The following is a 22,338-nucleotide window of genomic DNA, read 5'->3' as shown; positions in this document are numbered from 1 at the left end:
TTCTTTAGTTATATAGTGATGTTTGGTTAATTTCAACAGGATACATGCAATACGCTTTGATGTTTTGAAATTAACCAAACAAAGTGTATTGCATGTATCCTGTTGGTACCATGATGTTTTGAAGTTTGAGAATTTTTAAAATAGTGAATCCAGAACTCCAGTAATAATGTAACAATATGTTTAATTTTGGATTAGATGTCCACTGTTTGTGGAATTTACACATCTACAACTATAAAATCCTACTGTAAATGGTGAGTAGGAAATTTTGAGAATTTTTGAACTCCTTCAAATGACCCCTGTAGTCACTGATCAGCAATGTTTTTTGTTTACAACTGGATCAATTTTGATCTAAATACTTTTCCCAGGGCAATGAAAACTCCAGTGGATGTGTACCTGAGGCTTTGAAGGGTATGTGGGATATATATTCCCACCTGTAAGTACTGTTTTTGTCAATTGGGTGACGTGATCAGCAAACAGAATTTTAATTGGTCTTTTAGATATAAATAATGTGGCCACGGCCATATTTCCATGAAAAGAAAGACTTGCATTTATATAGCATCTCTCAATGGTTCATAAACACAGCAAGATATCAAACATTGATGTAATAATGATCTGAATGAGATGTTCATTGGGGGACACCAATAGCACCACAGGACAAACACTAATTCCATCTGATGCTTCCTGCTTTTTTAAAAAGGAAAAGTACTTCCCGCCAACTTAAATTGCATAAGTGTCAACTTGGTGCATTATTTTTGGAATGTAACCTGAGTCATGGGCTCCAAGGCAAGGGTAGTATTAACTAACTCTGTGGTTGCCCCAAGAATGGTGAGCTGACACCTGGCACTGCTTTAGTGCACACTCGTGGGAGAAAGTGAGGACTGGAGATCAGAGTCAGAGTGTGGTGCTGGAAAAGCACAGCTGATTGGGCAGCATCTGAGGAGCAGGAGAATCCACGTTTGTCATGTCAGGTTTAAGTAGGGAATTCTGACCTAACGATTGTATATCTAAATCCAGGTGATGGGGAAGTTGGGGGTCAAAGTGTTGCTGTTCTTTTCTGTATGTAAAGTCTGCAAATGTAAAAGTAATTATAACTTGTGACTGGTATGTTTGCAATTACTGTGAACTGGATATTGGTGCCTCTGGCAAGTGTTATCAGGATGTATGTGTTCCTTTTATGTTGCATACTCTCTACACTGGCTTGAACAATATAGATGATGGAGAGGCTTGCAGGGGTTGGTATGTAGACCAGTCGTTATGAAGTACTCTGCCTCTGCAGTATTTCTGGTTATAATTGGCAGCATTGATTCTAATACAGATGATTAGAACATTGGTAATTGTGCCTTTGAAAGTCAGGTGGTTGGTTTTGTTTGGGTGAATTAATAATTAGCAACCAAATGCACAGTTGGTGCAAATGTTAACACTCATTAATCTAAACAGACTAGTCAATGAAGGAATAAATACTGCTGATTAGTTTTAAATAGCATAGAATCATACAATGCAGAGGACACCCTTTGACCTCTAGACTCTAATCACCAAAAATACACTGCTTGCGTTAGTCCCACTTCCCCCACACTTGGTCCATAACATCGAAACCGAGATGCAAAATATTCTTCTTCAACCAGCAAAGAGCTTTGAAATTATTTCCATCTAAATGGTCTGAATGGAGCTGAACAGTGGAATTGTAATTTCCCGATGCAGCTAATGACCGGTTTAGTAATATCTAGAGGCTGCAATGATTGGCCTAAGATTGTGTTTTTGGTTTGTTTTTGTGTGAAGTACTGAGACGTTGGAAGTTCCAATGGGAGTGTAAAATGAATAAAGAACTGAAAGGGAGCAGAAACTAACAGGATCTTGAGAGAATGCATGTATTGATATGATAAATATAGAAAAGTACCTTGGACTCAGGGAGTGGGCCACTGAAAAAGTAAGCAGTTAGATCAAATACACAACAGCTCTTTTTGTCAGCTAAAACTCCAACCATTCATTCCTAATTGTAATTTTGCTCAAGCATATGAATAGCATGCCTTGTGAAATGCTGGTTAATATTGAAGACCGGGTTAGGATATTTCAGCCTTTAAAACTGTGGATCTGACAACATTCCAGCTTGCTAACCAGAGCTTACAGCCTAGTGCTAAGCCCACTCAGTAGGATATGAAGGTGGGTCTGACCAACAGTTCAGCTGACCTGTTGGTCAGACCCACCTTCATATCCTACTGAGTGGGCTTAGCACTTGGCTCTAAGCTCTAGTTAGCAAGCTGGAATGTTGTCAGATCCACAAAGTTTATAATGCTGAAATATCCTAACCCTGCATTGGACCATGAGTTGTTATGAAAATATGGGAAAACTACAAATGTACATCTTGCTGCTGCTGAGGAATTGCTTGGTGAGTTGCAAACAAACGAGTCACCTCGCTGCAAGGAGATGAGCTCACTCAAGCCAAGGAGTTCACTCTTTGCACTTTAGGGCCATTTTCTGAAGCTAACAGTGCTCTTCTGTTTTGTGTGCAGCACTGCCCATTTGCGGAGCTGGCACCTACTTGGAGATGGCCATCTGCCAATTGTTCTTGGTTTTTGTTTGGGCTTTCAGATTGAGAAAGTCCCCTTGACAATACATGTCATTTTCCTATTCCAACAATCTATCCTTCTCCAATTTGTAGAAGGTATGTGAGATGTTTCATACTGAGATATCCTCACCATCTCCTTTTTAGTACTCAGTGGGTATGTGCAGCAGGTCCTCTTTACTATTAGCCTTGAACATTCACACTCCACCATCTTTTGTTAATAGGATGTGGAGGTGGCCACTTAGGAAGCTGTCTCCTAGAAGGTTGCACTGAGAGATATCCTGATGACTTGCACAGTCTTGGCATCATGTGGTTCTGACAATTTCTGGGGAAATTCAACCTCTGGTATCCACTGCCATTCAGCTGAACTGGTCTTTTGTCAATAATTGTATTCCACAGAAACCTCCTGTATAAAGATATGCTTTTTCTGGAGTCTGTAACCTGCTGAGTTTCTCTCCATGTTGGCAATGATATGCCGCTTTCTCTCTGCTGCCATTGGTATTTAGCACACAGGCTAAGTTGCACAAGTCGTAACCCAATAACACTATCCTTTTCGGTTAAAAACCCACACAAGTTACTCCCTTTTACTTAAATGTGCTTAATGCCCTTTCCCCAAAATGGGTAAGCTTAATTGGGTAAGCCAATTTGAATATTCAGTTTTGAAGTTTACGGTGTTCTGAATTTTTTTTAGATGTGCACGCATGTAGAAAAGCACTTAAGAGGCCAGCTGGCAGGCCTGGAGCCACACTATAATGTAGTTTAGTGCCTTCTGGTGAAATGAGAGGCAAATCTGTTTTGATTAAACTTGTTTTAATGTTGGCAGCATTTCATAAGTGGTTAATTGCTTGTTTTGTGTAACTACCTGTTTTAGGTAGGAACACATTCTGCACTCACTAAATTTAGGAAAAGTATCTTCAACTTTGCCAGCAGACAGCAGCAGAACCTTGGGGCTTCATGATGCTAATCTTAAACCTATTTACAGCATAAACTGGGGGCGAGGGGAAACTCCCAAGCTCCAACTTGAAAAATGTCTAACCGACTAACACAGAACAGATGAGACATGACCCACATAAATTAGTTGTGGCTAATTGGGGAAATCCCTAGTGTCATTTAAAAATGATTATGTAATTAGATTGCACTTGTTTCTGCTGATGCGTGGAAATCATTATTGATCTGGGGCATTTACAAACTTAAAATTGCTTGAATAAAATTGAGGTGTCAGCTCTTTCAGAATTGGTTTCCTTATGATGAATCTGCCCGCCAATGAAATATTTAGTGGAGTTTCCAATAGCAGAATTCATGTTGAGGACATGAAGCCTGTAGTTAACTGAAAATTATGCATTCAATATCATCAAATTGTGGTTAAAAGAAAGTCCATGGATTTCCATGTGTATTAGCCATTTTTGTATCAATGTCCCTATTGGACAGGGATTGGTTGTGAATGGTTGGTTGATTTTTCAGATTCTCCAGTGTTATTCCCCAGCAACTGTTTCCGTTGACAGCAGTTGGACAGTGAGCTGTTATGATCTGGAATGTGCTGCATAACAGGGTGGCAGTAACAAATACAATTGTAACTACTAAACGTTTCTAATAGGAAATGTTTAGGGTAAGTGCTAGGCATGAAGAAAAACATGGGAGATGAGAGGAAAGAAATGAGGAATGGGACTAATTGATTACTCATCAATTTGATGGGCCAAGTACCTGCCTCCTGAGCTAGTAATCCAATGATTCAATCTCAATCTTAATTTGCCTTCAAATAGAAATGTCGCCTGCCATCATCGAAACCTTGGATTGGTCTGAAGACTATCTGTGACCTCTGTCATGTAACGAGGTGAATCTGTTGGCTTGAGGTTGTGTTTTGTGGATAGAAATTGTATATTTTAAAAGGATTTCTCGTAAGGCACCTCAATGGTGCAGGTGGCTCCTCCACAGGCAGGATAACTTAATTTTCCTGTGGTATAATTGAAATGAGGTCCTTAAATGGCTATTTATTAGCCACTTAAGACCTCAATAGGGCTAAAGATGGCCTGGTTGCCGATTTTTATAGTGTGAGGATAAGGGTGTGTTCAATGATGCTTCATATGTGACCTCGAACCCATCTTCAAAGGTATTGTGGGCAAACAGCAATTTCATTTGACTTCTCCATTTTCTGATGTATGTAGCCTGTGGCAAGTTTTGGATGCAGTACTTGCAATCTGTAGATGTAGAGGAACGAATGCAAAATAAAAGACCTTTTCCTGTCAAAACGATAATTATTGCAGTTTTCACACCTTTTTAAACTAATATTGCATCTGATGGTAATGTTAGTTTGTAAATCCTGTCCAATTAAAAGGAAATGCATGTAGCTGGAACTTGGATAGCTTCCCTTTTTAAATTTCTGCTTTGGGTAAGGAGGTTTCTCCTTATTCCATATTAGAATTTTTAGTGCGTATCTTGTACTTCAGGTTTGCTAGATTCTTTAACCCTGGCAATTGGAACACCTTCTCAATGCTGTTATCAAGTGCCCCTCATTTATTCTTCAATACTATCAAACCTCTGTCTCCTCAACCTTTTCACAACCTAAATTTGATTCCTGGCATTGAGGTTTGTCTTATCTTTCTTTCTTTGGGGAGGGAAGGAAGGGAGGAGAGGGTGGGAAGGTGTGGCAACACTGACTTGGGATTTATGTAGCCTTTGTAAAGGAAACAATGCCTCATGCACTTGCAAGAGCATTGCTTGACAAAATTTGAGAACCGGAAAAGCAGATATTGGGGTAGATTGCTGAGATTGTAAATGATTCCTTCCCTTGGTATCATCACCCTTTCAAAATAGCAGTCTTCAATCTCCACAAAACATCTGTTCTTTACCCCTCTGTCCTTACAAGCTCCAAGCCCATTTCTAACCTTTCCTCTCAAGTCATTAATGTTTAATTACCATTTTAATTCATTCCCATCTCAGTTTGTTCAAATCTGTCTATCTCCTGTCCTGCACCAAATCTCACCTAGTTGGTTTTCTTCAACATGCGCCCCCCCCCCCAAAAAACAAATCTTCACTTACCATGACACTCCATTTCCTACCATTCTTATCCTTGCACTATTTCTCTAACCATCTTCTGCCCCAATACTTCTGCATATCTCTCTCGCGCTCTCTCTCGTCAAGTTATTAGTCACCCGTCATAACATTGCTTTTTAAGGTCTTTTTGGTCATTCCAGTGAGATGTTTTGTGATTTGGTACATCATAATGCATTGAAAATTCTTCCTGAAGTTAGTTGACTGTAACAATGAAGCACAATCTGAGTTAATAGTGACTAGTTTTATACTCTTTATGAGCTGGCAGGGAAAGGATGGGCTGAATTTATTTTATTCTATAGATTTCTATACTCATTCAAATGAGGATCTTAGCAATAGTGAAAACAAAACAGTTCAAAATGTCATTTAGTCCAGTTTAATGGCTATAATTCAGTCTGTCCTTTTTCATCCAAAAAAATTATTGAATCAGTAACATTCATCCTAGTATTAGGTAATCAAAAGATGTGAAATGTGCACTCTTCAACATTTAAAATCCCAATCCTATTTTTACAATGTAATAGGAGTGAAACTTTAATTATTCAGAGTTGCATCTTGCTGTGCTCCACTTTGAAGAGATCAGAACTAACTTGTACATGAAGTTTGAAATTACACACTTTTCAATCAAGAAAACTGCTGTGGTTTTTGAAGTCTTTTAAATACTTGCATTGGTTATGCTGTGAAGTTGTGCATATTTGTGCAAACACATTGGAGCCTTGGAATAGTTGCTCAATATCTACTTGTCAACGCTTTAGCCTGAAGCTGTGGTGAACTTATTCACATGTGTTATTTCCACGGCTTCCCCACTACAGCTGATTTCTCAGAATTAACATGCATTTGGCCAGAAACAGCTGATTTAACATCCTGTACTACTGGTCATAAGTGAAACTTTGCATATTGTAAAATATTGGGCATGATTGCCCTTTGCATAGATGTGAAACTTGCATTCTGTGTTCCTAAGTTTGCAACCACTACTAATTTTGAAATTTGAGTTCTCTCTAATGTCTTTCTGAAGTTATGCACGTGCAGTCACGATCTGTCAGTGACATAAGATTATTTTAGAATAAAACTTTAATGCTCTTAATTGCATTTAGACACTTGCATTTAAGCCACTTTTATTGAAGGCTGGGACTAACATGCAGTAAGCCTTTGAAACACTAAATTTTGTGACCAAATGTGGCAGTCAACTAGTACTCAGTAAGTGTGTGTGAGAATTTTATGCACAGTGTTTATATTTTTTTAAGGTCTTGACCTGTTTCTGATTAATTTGCATGTAATTATGTAAAATCTGTTTAATGGCCCTCTTTCCCCCTTGTTCTAGGCACAAACGACTTGAATTAATGATTCCGTTTTATTTAGACCAATATGGCAATCTCGACATGAACATTAGAACAGGAGGAGGCCATTCCTTACACATTCTAATATTCAATGAGATGACATCTCATCTATGTTATGTTATGTAATGTAATGTAATGAGGGCATGTCACCCAAAAGGAATTACTTATCTCAGATTTAACATTTCAGTCTGCTGTAGAATGTTCCAAATTTCTATAATCTCGCCCTTTGTGAAGAGGTTGCCTAGTTTCACTCTTATTACTATTCTTAGACTTACCAACCAACAGTTTCTCTGTCAATCCATTGTTTCCCTTTAATATAGAGTCAGAGTCCAACAGCACGGAGACAGGCCCTTTGACCCAAATTGGGACCATGCTGACCAAAATGTCCAGCCATGCTAACCCCATTTCCCTGGGCTTGGCCCATATCCTTCTAAACCTTTCCTATGTATGTATTTGTCCAAATGCCCTTTAAAGGTTGTTAATGTACCTGCCTCAACCACTTCCACTGGCAGCTCATTTCATGTGCATACCATCCTCTGTAAAACAAAACATTGCCCTTCAGGTACCCTTTTTTTATTCTTTCTGTTCTGACCTTAAACTAATGCTCTATCTCATCAATTCCCCAACGATGGGGAAAAAAGGCTGAGTGCACTCACTCTATGTCTCATGATCTTGTGCACCTCTCAGGTCTCTCTCTTTCTTCCCCCCTCTGTCTCCTATGCTCGAAAGGTTAGGGGGGGGGGGGGGGGGGGGGGGGAAGGGAGAAGGGGAAGAGGAACGTCCTGGCTTGTCCAACTGGTTCCTATAACTCAGACCATTGAGTCCTGGCAATATCCTTGTAAATTCCTTCTGCACTTTTTTTTTCAAATTTAATGACATCCTGTAACAAGGTGATGAAAACTGAACACTACTCCATGTCCGGCCTCAATGTTCTGTATAACTACAAAACTTTCCAACTTCTTCCATCCATACCCTGACTGATGAAGGCCAGTGTGCCGAGAGCAGCCTTCACTGTCCTGTCTACCTGTGATTCCACCTTCAGAACTCTAAACCTGATTTCCAAGATCCCTCCGTTCCACTACACTCCTTTCAAGGCCCTACTGTTCAACATCTTAAAGCTGAAAAGAGAAGTTCAAAATTCCTGGGAATGACAACAAGGGGTAGTAACATGTCAAAGAAAAAGACAAATGCGTGTCATGTTTACTCTTTTCATTCTTGAACTATCTTCCTGTAAATCTTATGCTGGAGGATTACCCTGTTGAAAGTTAACTAAGTTAGTTTTTAGCCCAATAGATAGCTAAATATGCTGAAAATGTGTTGCAGGTTAAAACACAGCAGGTTTAACCAGCAACACATTTTCAGCTGTGATCTCCAGCATCTGCAGACCTCATTTTTTTTACCCGAAGATAGCTAAACATGTTCTACCTTGTCTCACTTGAGGATCTTTGGACTTCAGGATTTATTTTTGCAGGTTTGAAGGTTGTGCTATAATGTTTAGTGATAGGGAGACCACCGCATAGACTTGATGGATGAATAGAGCGCAGGGGAATCCTTTTTGTTTCCTCCCATTCTCTTCTTCACCTTCACCAACACCGCACCGCACCCCCCCCAAAAAAACACTCCAGTGAACATGTGCTCTGAGAGCAGAATAATACACACATACAGCCTGGATGACATGGCCTATTCCTGTGCTGTATCCAGTTTGCCTAATCCAGAGTTGTTTACTGTCCTAAAAATTACACTATTTTTAATCTAAGGCTGCACAGTTGATGTTAAAAGACATTTATTCAGGAGATGCTATGCACAAGAGTTCAAAAGGAATGGACTGCACGAGCCATGCAGTATTCCTCAAGCGACAAGAGGAATGATACCCTGATGCCTTGCAAAGAAAATAGCGTTGTTCGCAATGTCTGTCAAGTTCAACAGCTAATTAGCATGTGATTAAGCATTCAAGTATTTTGAAAATGTAATGCTCTGGTTTGCTGCTTTATTTTTGAAAGTATGAAGGTAGAAAAGTCTTTTAGACTTTAATCTTTTTTCTGTTATATTTATTCCAGTTACAACTTTCTGAACTTTAAATATACAAGAATAGAGCAACATTTTGATCTTCCAGCCTGAGCAGAGTAGGAGCTTGAATAACCTGTATTGGAGTTGGCTTTGTTCACTTAAGTATTCTTTTGCATGCTTCCCTCCCTGGCTGTAAATTCCTCCCCAATTATGCTAATCATTGTGATTAATCAGGAATGTTGGATTTCAAGTGCTCCGTTTTGGTTTTTGGAATGCTGGCAATCTTTGAGCATTAGAAGTTATATAACACTACTGGTCGTCTTCCAATGATTGGGTTCTTGCTTTGAGGGTAATAAACCTACAGGGTTTGTATAAACATGTTTTGAGGTGTAACTGGATAAATATGCTTTTATTGTGCGCCAATAGCCAACTCATTTAAAACAAATAGTGATGTTTTATGTTTTCAGCAGCACAATGCTAAGAGGACTCAGTTAACAACCTGATTATAGGCTTTTGTCACAAGATGATTTTTGAAACTGATTTTGCAATGATTCAAATTAAAAACATTTGACCATCATGCTTTTACTCTTCAGAAAGCCAAAACCCTTCAGGTGTATGCCTCAATTTAGTTTCCCTCTTTCTGTAACAGGTTGTGGTGAGAGTTTCCAATGCTAATTTTAGAAAGTGGTATTTTATTTTTGAATCCAATCTCTATTCTGTATTTTCTTAAATAAAACCATGCTGGAGAAACTCGGTGGATCTGGTAGCATTTGTACAAAAGACCAGAAATAACACTTCAAAAAATTCACTCAGTTCAGAATCCTAGGATTTCAATTTGGACCAGTGCTCCTCTTTGCCTCTACTTATTCCTTCATGATCATCAGAGTAAACATAGTCAGCCTTCACCAGCTATTGTTCCAGAGCAGGCTGGACAGCTGTCTCTACCATGGGGAAGAAAGTAAAATGGAAATAACAATATTAAAGGAGTAAGAGGATTAGTTAAGCTCAACTGGCTAGATGACTAAAGAGTGGTGCAGAATAAAACTGAAAGAATGGGTTCCATCCCTGTCCTGCCATTGGTAGTTCATGGAGGCCTGCCTCCTCCCCTTATTCCCCCACTTATGTAATGGTTACCCTCCAGTTATGCATAATCAGGGTCTCTTTTAATGGAGAGAAATGACCAGGTGAAAGACATCTGCAGCAACTCCCCATGACTTTGGGACATCCCAAAACATTTTTAATACTAAGTAAACACTTTTTTTAATCTGAGCATCGTGATAGTTGTATTGTCAAATGTGATAGCAATGCCATCAAACATGGTTAAATCTAGCTAAGTGATTTAAGCTGAGATACTTTTCAATCAGAAAAGTGAGAACTTGCCCTGCTCTGAAATGAAACCTTTTTACACTTTTCATTAGTGGGCGGCACGGTGGCACAGTGGTTAGCACTGCTGCCTCACAGCGCCTGAGACCCGGGTTCAATTCCCGACTCAGGCGACTGACTGTGTGGAGTTTGCACGTTCTCCCCGTGTCTGCGTGGGTTTCCTCCGGGTGCTCCGGTTTCCTCCCACAGTCACAAAGATGTGCGGGTCAGGTGAATTGGCCATGCTAAATTGCCCGTAGTGTTAGGTAGGGGTAAATGTAGGGGTATGGGTGGGTTGCGCTTCGGCGGGTCAGTGTGGACTTGTTGGGTTGAAGGGCCTGTTTCCACACTAAGTCTAATCTAATCAGAAGGCCTATAAATTTCTCACTGCTCTGTGGTCCACTAATGACATTCCACATGAGTCTACTGTAATATTAATTACTTGTCTACCTGTGGTCTGTGACATTACTAATTTTTTTTTACTGTGCAATACAAGTTCACAATCCCTGTTCACATGTGCAAGCATGCTCAGTGCTAGCAAGCTTATACAATCTACTCGAGAACCTAGTGATATTTGTGAAAGAATCAGGATAAAAATGGAACATTTTAATTCCTGCTGTGTAATGCAAGAAGCCTTTCTCTGATTAAAATTGTTTGGTCTCCAAGGTAGAAATAGGATGTGTTTTACTTGAACCATGCTGACAGTGCCCTGATGGAATAAATAACTAGGGCTGCGTTGAGAGCTCAGACTAATGAGAGGTGTATGATTTGGGCGGGGGGAAAGGGAATCTTCAAAGCAAGAGGATACACCAGCATTATTGCTGTGGCAGTTACCTGGATAATATTCTGAATGAGACAAGAGGAGAAAGTATGTCAATATAGGAGAAGCGCAGTAAGTAGGATCAAAACCGGAAAAGCGCCAGTCAAATTCACAGCTCATACTTCAATGCAGGTGGTATTAGGAAGGAAGCAAATGAATTAGCAGCACAAACCTAGTTTAATGGGTATGATCCTCTAGCCAATATGGATCAATGGTTACCAGAACATCAAAGCTGGGAAAACAGATGGGAAGTATCCTCAGTATGTTAATAACCAAGAAGTTTCTGGAATTAAAAATGTGGAATCCATACAAGTGGATATAAGAAATAAAAATGGGAAGAGTATACTTGTAGGAGAAGTATAGGGGTGTGATGGGACAGAATAAATTGGAAGGTATTAAGGGCATTTTTTTTTTTAAACTTTGTGTGGCTTAATCTTGTAAATTGGGATGGTCAGATTGGCAGAAGTAGGCATGTGAAAGATTTCATATGTATTTGGGGCAGTTTTGTAGAAAACATGCTGTGGATCCAACCAGGAATATGGCTGTTTTGGATCTGGTGACTTGTAATGACTCAGGTTTGTCAAATGATGACTGAGTAAAAGATCCCTAGAGACTGACCGTAACATGATGGAATTTAGCATTCTGTTTGAGAAGGAGGAACTTGGGTTAGAAGCAAAAGCTTATGAGGATAACTTCAAAGGAATGAGGGCAGAGCTGACTGGAGTGCTTCAGGAAGGAGCCTGTAACATGCCTAGTTGGAAGATGAGATGCTGTTCCTCCAGTTTGCACTGAGCTTCACTGGAACATTGCAGCAGGCCAAGGACAGACATGTGGGCATGGGAGCAGGATTGTGTGTTAAAGTGGCAAGTCACAGGAAGGTCCGGGACCTGATTGCGTACAGACCAAAGGTGCTCAGCAAAGCGATCATCCAGTCGGCGTTTAGTGTCTCCGATATAGAGGAGACCACATTGGGAGCAACGAATGCAATAGACCAAATTGAAAGAGGTACAAGTGAAATGCTGCTTAATCTGAAATGAGTACTTTTTTTAAAAACAACTTTCCCATTTTCTACCTTACCACAAAAGTTGACCACATGGAAAGAAAAAAAACTTACAATTTGATGGTACTCCTCCACCTGGTTAACCATGGTTGGCTTATCCCCTTGCCAGAATCCTCCTTCCGGATTAGAATCTTTCCTGAGAGCCATGAACTATTTTCTTAAAACACCACTATTTTTGTTCTTCAACTGTCTTTGCTGCTAGCCTGCCAGTCTCAACATTGAAATAAAATTATCTGAAGTTGTTGAATTCATCTATTTTATTTACCTTTTTATTTTTTTTTCACTGTTCTGTACCTCTTATTTCTTGGTCTCTCTTTTTCTCTCGCTTCCCACTCTCTCATCACCCTTTTTCCTCTCCTCTTCCCCCGTTGCTACCCTTCTCCCCTGTTTTCCATTTTGCCTCTGCTTCACCCCTTTCCTCCCCCAATTCCCCATATATTTTATCACACAGCACTGGCTTCAGCCTTGGTCATTCACAGCTCCTAAACTCCCTATAATCTCTCTATGCACTGCCATTATCATCTCTTTTTATTGCTACCTTTCCTTCTGGAGCCATGACTCGCCTTCTCTCAGCCTAGTATAAATACCTCCTTATTTTTCCCCTTTTTGTTAGCTTTGACAAAGGGTCAGTTAGACTTGAAACATCAGCTCTTTTCACTCCTTACAGATGCTGCCAGACCTGCTGAGATGTTCCAGCATTTTCTCTTTTGGTTTCAGATAATATTCACCAGGCTGTTCCTGGGTATGGAGGGAGTGTCATATAGGGAGCGTTTTAGTAGGTTGGACCTCTATTCAGTGGAGTTTAGAAGAATGAACAGTAACTTTTTATTGAAACAAAATTCCTAAGGGACTTGACTCAGTAGATACAGCAAAGCTGTTTGTCTTTTGGGAGAGTATAGGACCAGAGGGTACAATCTCAAGGTATCGGCAATTTGAGATGGATATGAGGAATATCTCTGTGTAATTCTTTCACGGCAGAGGCTGTCCAGGCTGAATCGCTAAGTATATTCAAAGCTGAGATATACAATCAGTAAGGGAATTCAGGGTTAGGGGGAAAAGCCAGGAAAGTGCAGTTGAAGATTACCAGATCAGCCATGATAATTTTGAATACCAGAGCATGCCTGATAACCTATTTCTGCCCCTACGTCTTATGGTACATTGTACGTTCATTTGGCAAAATTGAATTTGATCCAATCATGTTAAGTACTAATCTCCACTAGAGATTAAAACTTTCATGAATTTCTGAGCAGGGTCCTTGTCTCTCATTTGACCAGACACAACTGTATTTGAGTAAACCAGATGGTTACTATCTATTTTCTTCTGAACAACATAATTATCAACATTGACCATGTTGCCTTTGAATTCTTAGTTAATGCATGACTCCAGTTTTACAATGAACATGACTCCTGTCTGATCTGTGACACAAACTCATTACTGTTGGTAATAACAATGTGCAATAGCATTCTTCATGTAATGGACTAGTGCTGATGCAGAAAGGTCAAATGAGGACAGATTTGGGAAGGGATTTATTTACTGTCTCTCTGTTCATAGCATGCAACAGGACAGCTCAGAAACTGTCCCAATGGCCCACCATGTCTGTGCCAACCATGATGCCATTCTAAACTAATCCCATCTTTAACTGTACTTCATTGTATTTTGATTATGGGAACAGATTTTAAAATACCACCTATCATTAGTCCCTCATAATTATGAGAGCAGCAACGGAAGCCAACAAGTTACATTTCTAAGCAGCAAGTGAGAGAGCAGAGTCGGCAGTTTCTCCAACTGTGTGGGTGTGGGTGTGGACAGTAGCTTCATAAAGAAGGGCAAACCTATGAGAGAGTGTAGTGGCAGCAGGAGATTAAAGTTGGTGGCAGAGAGCCTCATTGTGCCCCTCCATTTTGGCTCTAACCGGTACAAAGAGATTGTTAGTGAATATTTCTTCTATGCCCCTCTTGGCCTAGTGTCTTAAATCAGGAGATGTTATTGTAGCTGAAAAGTACACTTAAACACTTTTTTTTACCAGAGATGGCTCGACAGATGTGTTGCAGCTATAGTATGTAGGAGTGGGTGGATCCCAATGGATTGCATGGTGACCGCACCTGCGGTGAATGGCTGCCTGAAACTTAGGTTGTGTTCAAGCTGGTGTCTGAGCTATAGACACTGCAACACATCAGAGAGATGTTGTGCATTGTGCTTCAGAAGGTGGGCATAACTCTTTAATTACATCAGGGACCTGAGGGTTTGACCGCGAATGATCAGTCTTCCACCACCAACTCCTGCCTGCCATGCATGGATACACTTATTTACAAAGAATAGGGCTCTGTGTCAGTATGTAACTTACAACACTATTAACTAAGGCATACTACTAGCCCAACTGTTGATCTTAAATTGGTTGTTTGCGTATTTGCCAGACAGAGGTCTTTGACAACCTGTCTCTCTATTCAACAATAATGCTTGATGTTGTAAAAAAGCTTGACATCAAAATTTCTGAAGAGGCTGGTAACAGAAGAATAGATAAGTTGCCTGACCCTTCATTCTTATTCCCGCCTTTAATTAAATCATGGCCAATCGGCTACATTTTAGCCAGGGATTTGCTCCAAATGTCTTGATAGGTATTCTTGATCAACCTGATTTGGAGATGCCGGTGTTGGACTAGGGTGTACAAAGTTTAAAAAATGACAACACCAGGTTATAGTCAGGTGGTTGTGTGATGAAGGTACAGCACTCCGAAAGCTAGTGTGCTTCCAATTAAACCTGTTGGACTATAACCTGGTGTTGAGATTTTTAACTTTGATCAACCTGCTCATTATGCCTGGTGGAAGTTGAACTCAGGCCTTCTGACTCAAGGTAGGTATACTACCACAATACTTTTTTGTATCCTTTGATAGCCTTTTTCATATACTTTTGGCTCATGAACAACAATCTCAGATGCTATTGCTATGTATTTTGAGAAGGTTTTTCATCCAAGCTTGTCCTTTTTGAGATCTGGGAAAGATATTCCAGTTAATCCTTTATCTGGACTGATGAAAATATTCCCTGTTGCAATATTTAACTATTCTACTGGTCAAATAAGCTAAAGACTCAATAACAGCATTCTGAATGTACAAGCCTGGTGAGCTTTTACATATTGATTAACTACTGCAACTGTACCATATTCCTTTCCCAGACATTCCTTGATTCAAATGACTTTTTTTTTAAAAAAAATTGTGGATGTGATTTTTAGCTGAGGCAGATTAGATCAAGTTAGTAGTCTGACAGTGTCATTCTGAGGTAAGGTACTTGTGAATTCAGAAGACACTATCTGTATTTGTATTGTTTTTATTGGCTGTAGTTGATGCCAGATGATGTCACTAGCATACCTTTTTCTGGTCTAGAATTACTGAATCTACAAATAAACAGAAGCCTCCTTTTGTGGGTGGCAATCAAGATGGACTGACTGAACAAATGGTTTACAAAATGACCACGTATATCACAATAGGTGAAATATTTTATTAGTCAGGACTGCCCAAGAGTTTTAGGGCGGGTTCGAAGCATATTAGAGTCATAGAGATCTACAGCCCCAAAACAGACCCTTTGGTCAACTTGCCATTGAAGTGATTTCACTCATCCAATCTAATCTTCATTGATCATCAAAAGACAGTTCCTGACATTTGTTTTGATAGATTTCTAAATCTGGATAAAATCAAATAAATGGCTGAATCCTGGAGTTACTTTGTCAAAAGTTGGGCCTGTAGGGATTGCCATTAAGATGGCTCTATCCATTTGAGTAGTTGTGGCCAGGCCAGATGTAATCCTCCTAAAAAGTCCAACATGCATTTTACAACTTTTTAAAAATTAAGTGCGAAAAGTACTTCCCAACCAATTATTTATCATATGAGCACTACTTTACAATGACTTTTGAAAATGAATTTATTCATAGACTACATGCTAACATTTAGTGATGAGGGAGTGACTTATTACAGAAGTGGTCATGTGGAAGCAAGAAGACATTGGTTTTACTTGAATATACACCTCAGGTGCACAGTACTGTGAGTTATTATATTTTTCATAAGTCTGTTAAGTATTCCCTGAAATACTAATTTAGAAAAAATAACATTCTGTTATATGAAAGAAGGGGACTGACTGCTCAGCAAACAAGAAAAATGTTTAAGGGCTTTTTCTACACCGGTGAGGCTTTTGGTTTTATTCATAAGAATAGAAGAGATCTTTTCAGGCACCAGTTACCAGGTTTTTCATCATAAGCAGAAGTTCCAGATGTTGTAACAAAATCAGAGGACTGCTCAGTTTGAGATGTAAAGATTTGCTGAATGGTATATTTTGTTTAATTCTTGGTACATTCACACACCTAGAGTTAAATGGATTCCCAAAGGCTTCTTGAAAGTTATTGGTTCTGTAACTCTGTATATTCAGGTTCCTGGCTATACACAAGAATGCTTGAGTTGTCTAACTATTCTTTACTTCTAAGTGGGATGTCAACATTTATTGCCGAACCTGGAACCTTGAAGATTATTGAGAACCCCTTGAACTGCTCTAGTCCATAAAAGTATATGCACCTACTCCGCAGATAGTGGGAACTCCAGGATTTTGATAGTTATAGGGAAAGGATTATATTTCTAGATCCAGATGCTGTGTGGTTTGAAAGGGAATTTTCAGGTGGGAGTTTTCCTATTCATCTAATAATGCCATTTTTTTAACAAGTCTTAAATTCTAATTCCAGCTTATTCTCAATACAATTTCTTCATGACCAACATTTTAAAAAGTTCATTTCTCAAAACTGAGCATTGTGGCATGAAAGCATTTTCAGTGGGTCAACTTAATTGATCTGTTTATACTTTGGCCACGGTCAAAGATCATTGATCTGAAGCCTTGAATAAAAGCAGAAAAGACTAGTCAGCACTGGCACCATCTGTGCAGAGAAACTGTAAATGCTTTGTTGATAATGACGCTTCATCAGAACTGGAAAGTTTAGAAGTGTGATCAGTTTTGAGTCTTTTTTTTAAAAAAAAGTGTGAGCACAAGAAAGACAGCAATGACACAATCAAGTCTCTGGAGTTGCCACTTGTCTACGTGGCTCAATAGCATGAGCTGCCAGGTTTTCCTGCACTTTGTCAATCACAGACTTCTACTTGCTAGCCTCTACCTGCACCAAATCAGCAAACAGACAAAACAAACAGGAATTGGCTACATGGACCTTTCACTGGTGGTGGTTAGCCTTTAGAAAGGAAAACACAGTCACATTGATTTTGGTAACTCAGTTTGTGTAATAGCACTTCTGGGTATTCTTTTTCTTAAAAAGAAGGCCATCCGGCCAGCCAGTTCCTTTTAGAGTCATAGAAATGTACAGCACAGGTACAGACAATTCAGTCCAACTCATCTATGCTGACCAGATATCACAACCCAAACTAGTCCCATCTGCCAGCACCTGGCCTATATCCCTCCAAACTCCTCCTATTCATATACCCATCCAGATGCCTTTTAATTGTTGCAATTGTACTAGCTTCCACCACTTCCTCTGGCAGCTCATTCCATACACATACCACCCTCTGTGTGAAAAAGTTGCCCCTTAGGTCTCTCACTCTAAACCTATCGCTTGATTAGCCAAGCCACAGTCTCTGTAGTGTCTTTATGTTCTCTTTGCAAATCACTTTCCTACCTCACTATATGTTATCAATAAATTTGGCAACTACACATTCCAAGCATTCATCTGAGACACTTGTGTCAATTGCAAATGGTTGAAATCCCAATTTTTGATCCCTGCAGCACACCACTTGTTTCAGTTTGCCACGGAGAGAAAGACACCCCATACATGCACATTTCCTGTTAGCTAACCATTTTTTATCCATGCTAAAATGTAACCCCGACTACATGAGCATTTATAAATTAGATCGGCCAAAAGCACTCCATTATCTTTGCTACCTTCAGACTTGTTATTCACCGTGAATTTAAAAACTATTGAATTCAAAATAACCACTATCATTCTTCACATTCCAATTGAGAGGACTGCTTCCAAGCGTAATCTTTAGTTGTACTAACCTGGTGGAGCACTGGCGTCTTCCACTGAAGATATACTATGGCCACTAGCCCAGAGAGTTCAGTCATGGTGCTAATTATGCCAAGACCATGGATTCAATGCTTAAGATTCAGTATCTTCATTGCTGTGGCCTGGGTTCAATTCCCAGTTCGGGATGTGAATTTGCTACTCAGACAGGACTGTTGTGATGCAGGTGATGGTGTCTTTACCCCTGAGCCAGGAGGTCTGGGTTCACATCCCTCCTGCTCCAGAGATAAGTAGTAACATCTCTGGAGTGGTTGATTAGAAAATAAAACTAATTTCAGGAGAGAAAGCAGAGTTAATGATTTGGGTCCAGTGACCCTTCAGAACCAGCAAATAGACATGCCAGACTCTGTTAGCAAAGCGTCCCAAGGTTAAAGGGTGTTTTGAACTTGCCAGCTGACCCTTGCTCTTTGACACCAATCCAGTAGGTCTAGGTCTTTACAGCCAGAGTTTGTCTTGCCTAAGCACCACTTCTGCCTCAGGAGAGAGAGCATATGACTCTAATTGTTCATCCTGTGACCCAGTTATGGGTCATGGCCCACAGTTTGGGAGCTGCTTTCCATTTTCAATTTGTGCCCTTTAGCCTACTTCAAAAGTCCTGTTTCAGTTTACTTGAATCAGTTTTTTTTAAAAGAAATGAACTTTATGTTGATTATGAGGAAACTATCTGGAACAAGCTGGAATTTCAAAAGTTTGTTAAGACCTGTTCAAATAATGAATGGCATCATCAGCAAAAGTGCTCATTGGACTAAACCAAGAATGCAAAGACCACCCGCATCCACCAAACCCCTGACAAGACCTTGCAAAACATGTGCCTATTAACATGATCTGATTGAGTTGTTTGCAAATAATTATACTGGCTTTGCCTTTTGCTTCCTCAGTTAGATAATCTGGCACACATGACTGTGAAACAATAGCTTGTGTTGCATTTGCACAATGCTGTTTTAATAAATCATTCTTCAGTGTGTAATTTCAGGGCAGGTACAATCTTGCAACATTGATGTAAGCTTTTGTTGTGCCAATTTTTTTAAAGTCCAGTAAACCATTAAACCAGCCTTTTTAAACATTACTGACATTGTCGAAGCATAGTTTAGTTGTAAAATATTATACAACTTGTCAGTTGTTTAACCCAGAACTCATTTAAATGTTAACTGACCAAACTTTGTTTTCATAATAATAGTTTAATGGCATTCACTGTAAGCCAGCCAGCAACTTCTAGTGAGACAAACGTAGACTGTGAATTGCAAACTGCTGCAATTTACTGGACAACATGCACTGCTCCACCATTAGCCTCCCAAAGAAATCAGCCTTCACCTTTTAACCTTCTTGAGTTAAGAAATTGATGTATACTTTGGAGATTTTAGTGTAGAAACTTAACAAAAGTGTCTGTCTAGTTTTTTCCTGCAATACTGCTCAAACATTCTGGCACAGAATGGAAACTAGAGTGCTGTTCCTGTAGGGAGTAAAGTTAGATTTTTTTAAAAAAAATAGATTTTTAGTTTTCTCAAATGTACCCAACCTCTCCTTCTGGCTCTTTGTTCTCAAACATTAAACCTCTGTGGTTCATAAAATAGACTGTTGGGTCCCAGATTTCCTTAACAGCTCCTGTTCCCAGCAATTTCCAGCATTAATGCATGCTTGCAGTGCACTTGGAGGGATTCTGGAATAATCTAACAAACAATGTATGTTGCTTTGGTCGAGCAATATTGGAGACATGAGCTGAATGTATCCACCCAATTAGGCTCTTAACAGAGGTGGGCAGGGCATAGATTCAGCCAACACGCTGGTGCCCCTGTATGTGTCTCCAGGCTATTTTTGCAGGGGTGAGTTTATGGGGTACAGCAAGTGTAATGCTCATAAGTGATGGGTAGTAATTAGCACTCAATGGTTTATTGAGAACAATTATTGATCAGGTTGACTGCAATTTTCCAGCCTGCCTGTGAGGTGCCAGGAAGCAGATTTGGGGCCCAGCACTCCAGGCAGGCTTAAATGCTGTCCCTGCTTTTCTGACTTCATCTTTTGGATTTCTGGGGAGAGGATGGCTTACCTTGTGTCTTTCTCTGCTGGGGAAAAAAAAGTGCTGGAGGGGCTCTGGTTGTCTTATCAGCTTTGAGAGCTCACCTGCTACCCTGAATTGAACAATGAGCCCACCTCTGATCATTATTTGGCTAATTCAGGGAAAATTGTAGTTCAGTCGCCATTTACCTTTTGATCCCAATTTGATTAAAACTATTGGGTTTTAAAATCTGCAAGGAAATCTTCATAATGGGTTTAATATTGAATTATTCAAGCGCATTTTATAAATGTGTTTGGGAATATTTAATGATGGCAGATTCCCTCACCAATATGCTGTGGAATCTGTGGTGAATTTGATGCAGACCAGTCAACCCTGTTGCTGACCATCTCCACAAAAAACTTGACATTTACTTCGTTGATCAATCTAGAGTGGTTTGGATTAGATTGGAGTTGCATTGATGTAATTCTGACTTAATAACATCCAGTCAGTTGTTTTATTTTTGTCTTTGTCAACTGTTCATGACATAGATTGCTCTTATATTGAGTCGATTGCATTGCAGAAGTTCCTTGATTTAAATTTAAGGTGGAAAAGTCCTCTGTCAATGAATCAATTCTAATTTTTGTGGAAAGAGTTTTAAATCTTTTCAGTTGGTTGAACACAGCTTCCATTAAATTTGAAAAAGGCTAGTCTCTTAATATGATGTTGATAACATAAAGGACCATTCAGTGTTCTACCATAGTTCTTTTTGAGTCTGAGTATATTTCACAACACTAACCTGATCCCAACAATGTTGGAGTAAAGGCAGAGTTTCATCTGCAGGAGTCTGTGAAATGCCTAGTTCCCAGGCTCCGAAACGATTGGATAGATGCCTTCTGTATTCCCTCTGACATCATGTAGGAAGTTCATGGCCTAGCTACCAGTAGCTGTAGGTTCAGAAAAGTAGAACCATGCAAATGCTGGAAATCCTAAATAAAAACACAAATGATGGAAATTGGCAGAGGTCGGACTGTATGTGAATGAAGAATTTGAATTAACATTAAAGTGAAACCTGATAAAAGTTCATCAACCTTAAATATTAACTCTTGTTACTCCTGAGTGTTTCTACATTTTTGTCAGCCCTGACTATTGACTTTCTCTTTCTGTGGTTGGGCCTGTGCAGGATTACCATTTGATTGAAAGAATCATCTGAATCCAGGAATACAAGCAAATTTGGATCACTTGGTAATGCGCTGTGTGTGTGTGTGTATGTTACTCTCCACCTGACTCTGCACCTGGGAGCCAAAGATGACTGGTGTTTTTAACCAGGAACGCCACGACTAATTCCCACAACCCTCAAACTTCCCAAAGCAAAACGCCTACATTGGTTTACTGTTTTGAAAAGAAACTATGTAAAATTAACTGGTTTTGAGAAGACTCTATTTCACAAATTTATCTTCATCCCTAGTCTGTTGCAACAATGACTTGTTATCACAAGGCCTCAGATGACATCCCTTGCATCAGCTCAGAGCAGTACAAAATTGCCTAAATAGCATTTGCAAGTACTAATAACAACCAAAGTTCAGAGAACCAAGATTTCTAGTCCAACAACAATTCCCTTCTCTGCATATGTACACATTGCCAGTGTACATTTCTTGAGCTTATTAAACAAAAGAGAAACCAGAGCCAATAATGATTTCTGCACTGCAAAAATCAGCTTTAATAAATGTAGACACTCAATTCATGATTCACATTAATTATAATTCAGCAAAAATATTTTTGTAAAATCCAATTAAGATCCTACTGTATATCTCTTCCAAGCAACAAACCACTATTCTGAGCCCCAAATAGACTTCCCCCACCCCCAGAAATATAAGTAGTTAAATGGGTCTGGGGTAGTCCATTTAGTCCCTTGAGTCTGACACATGATTCAATAAGGTCGTGACTGATCTGGACATGATGTAAACTCCACCTTTATCTGTTCTCCATTACCCTAGTCTAATTTGCAGATCAAAAATCTTTCTCACTTGGCTTCAAATCTATTCATTCACCAGCTTCCCCTGGTTTTTAGATAGAGAACAACTCTCCAAGGAAAG

The sequence above is a fragment of the Hemiscyllium ocellatum genome, chromosome 39, assembly GCF_020745735.1.
Source record: "Hemiscyllium ocellatum isolate sHemOce1 chromosome 39, sHemOce1.pat.X.cur, whole genome shotgun sequence".
Taxonomy (NCBI): Eukaryota; Metazoa; Chordata; class Chondrichthyes; order Orectolobiformes; family Hemiscylliidae; genus Hemiscyllium; species Hemiscyllium ocellatum.
This window is presented reverse-complemented; position numbering follows the sequence as displayed.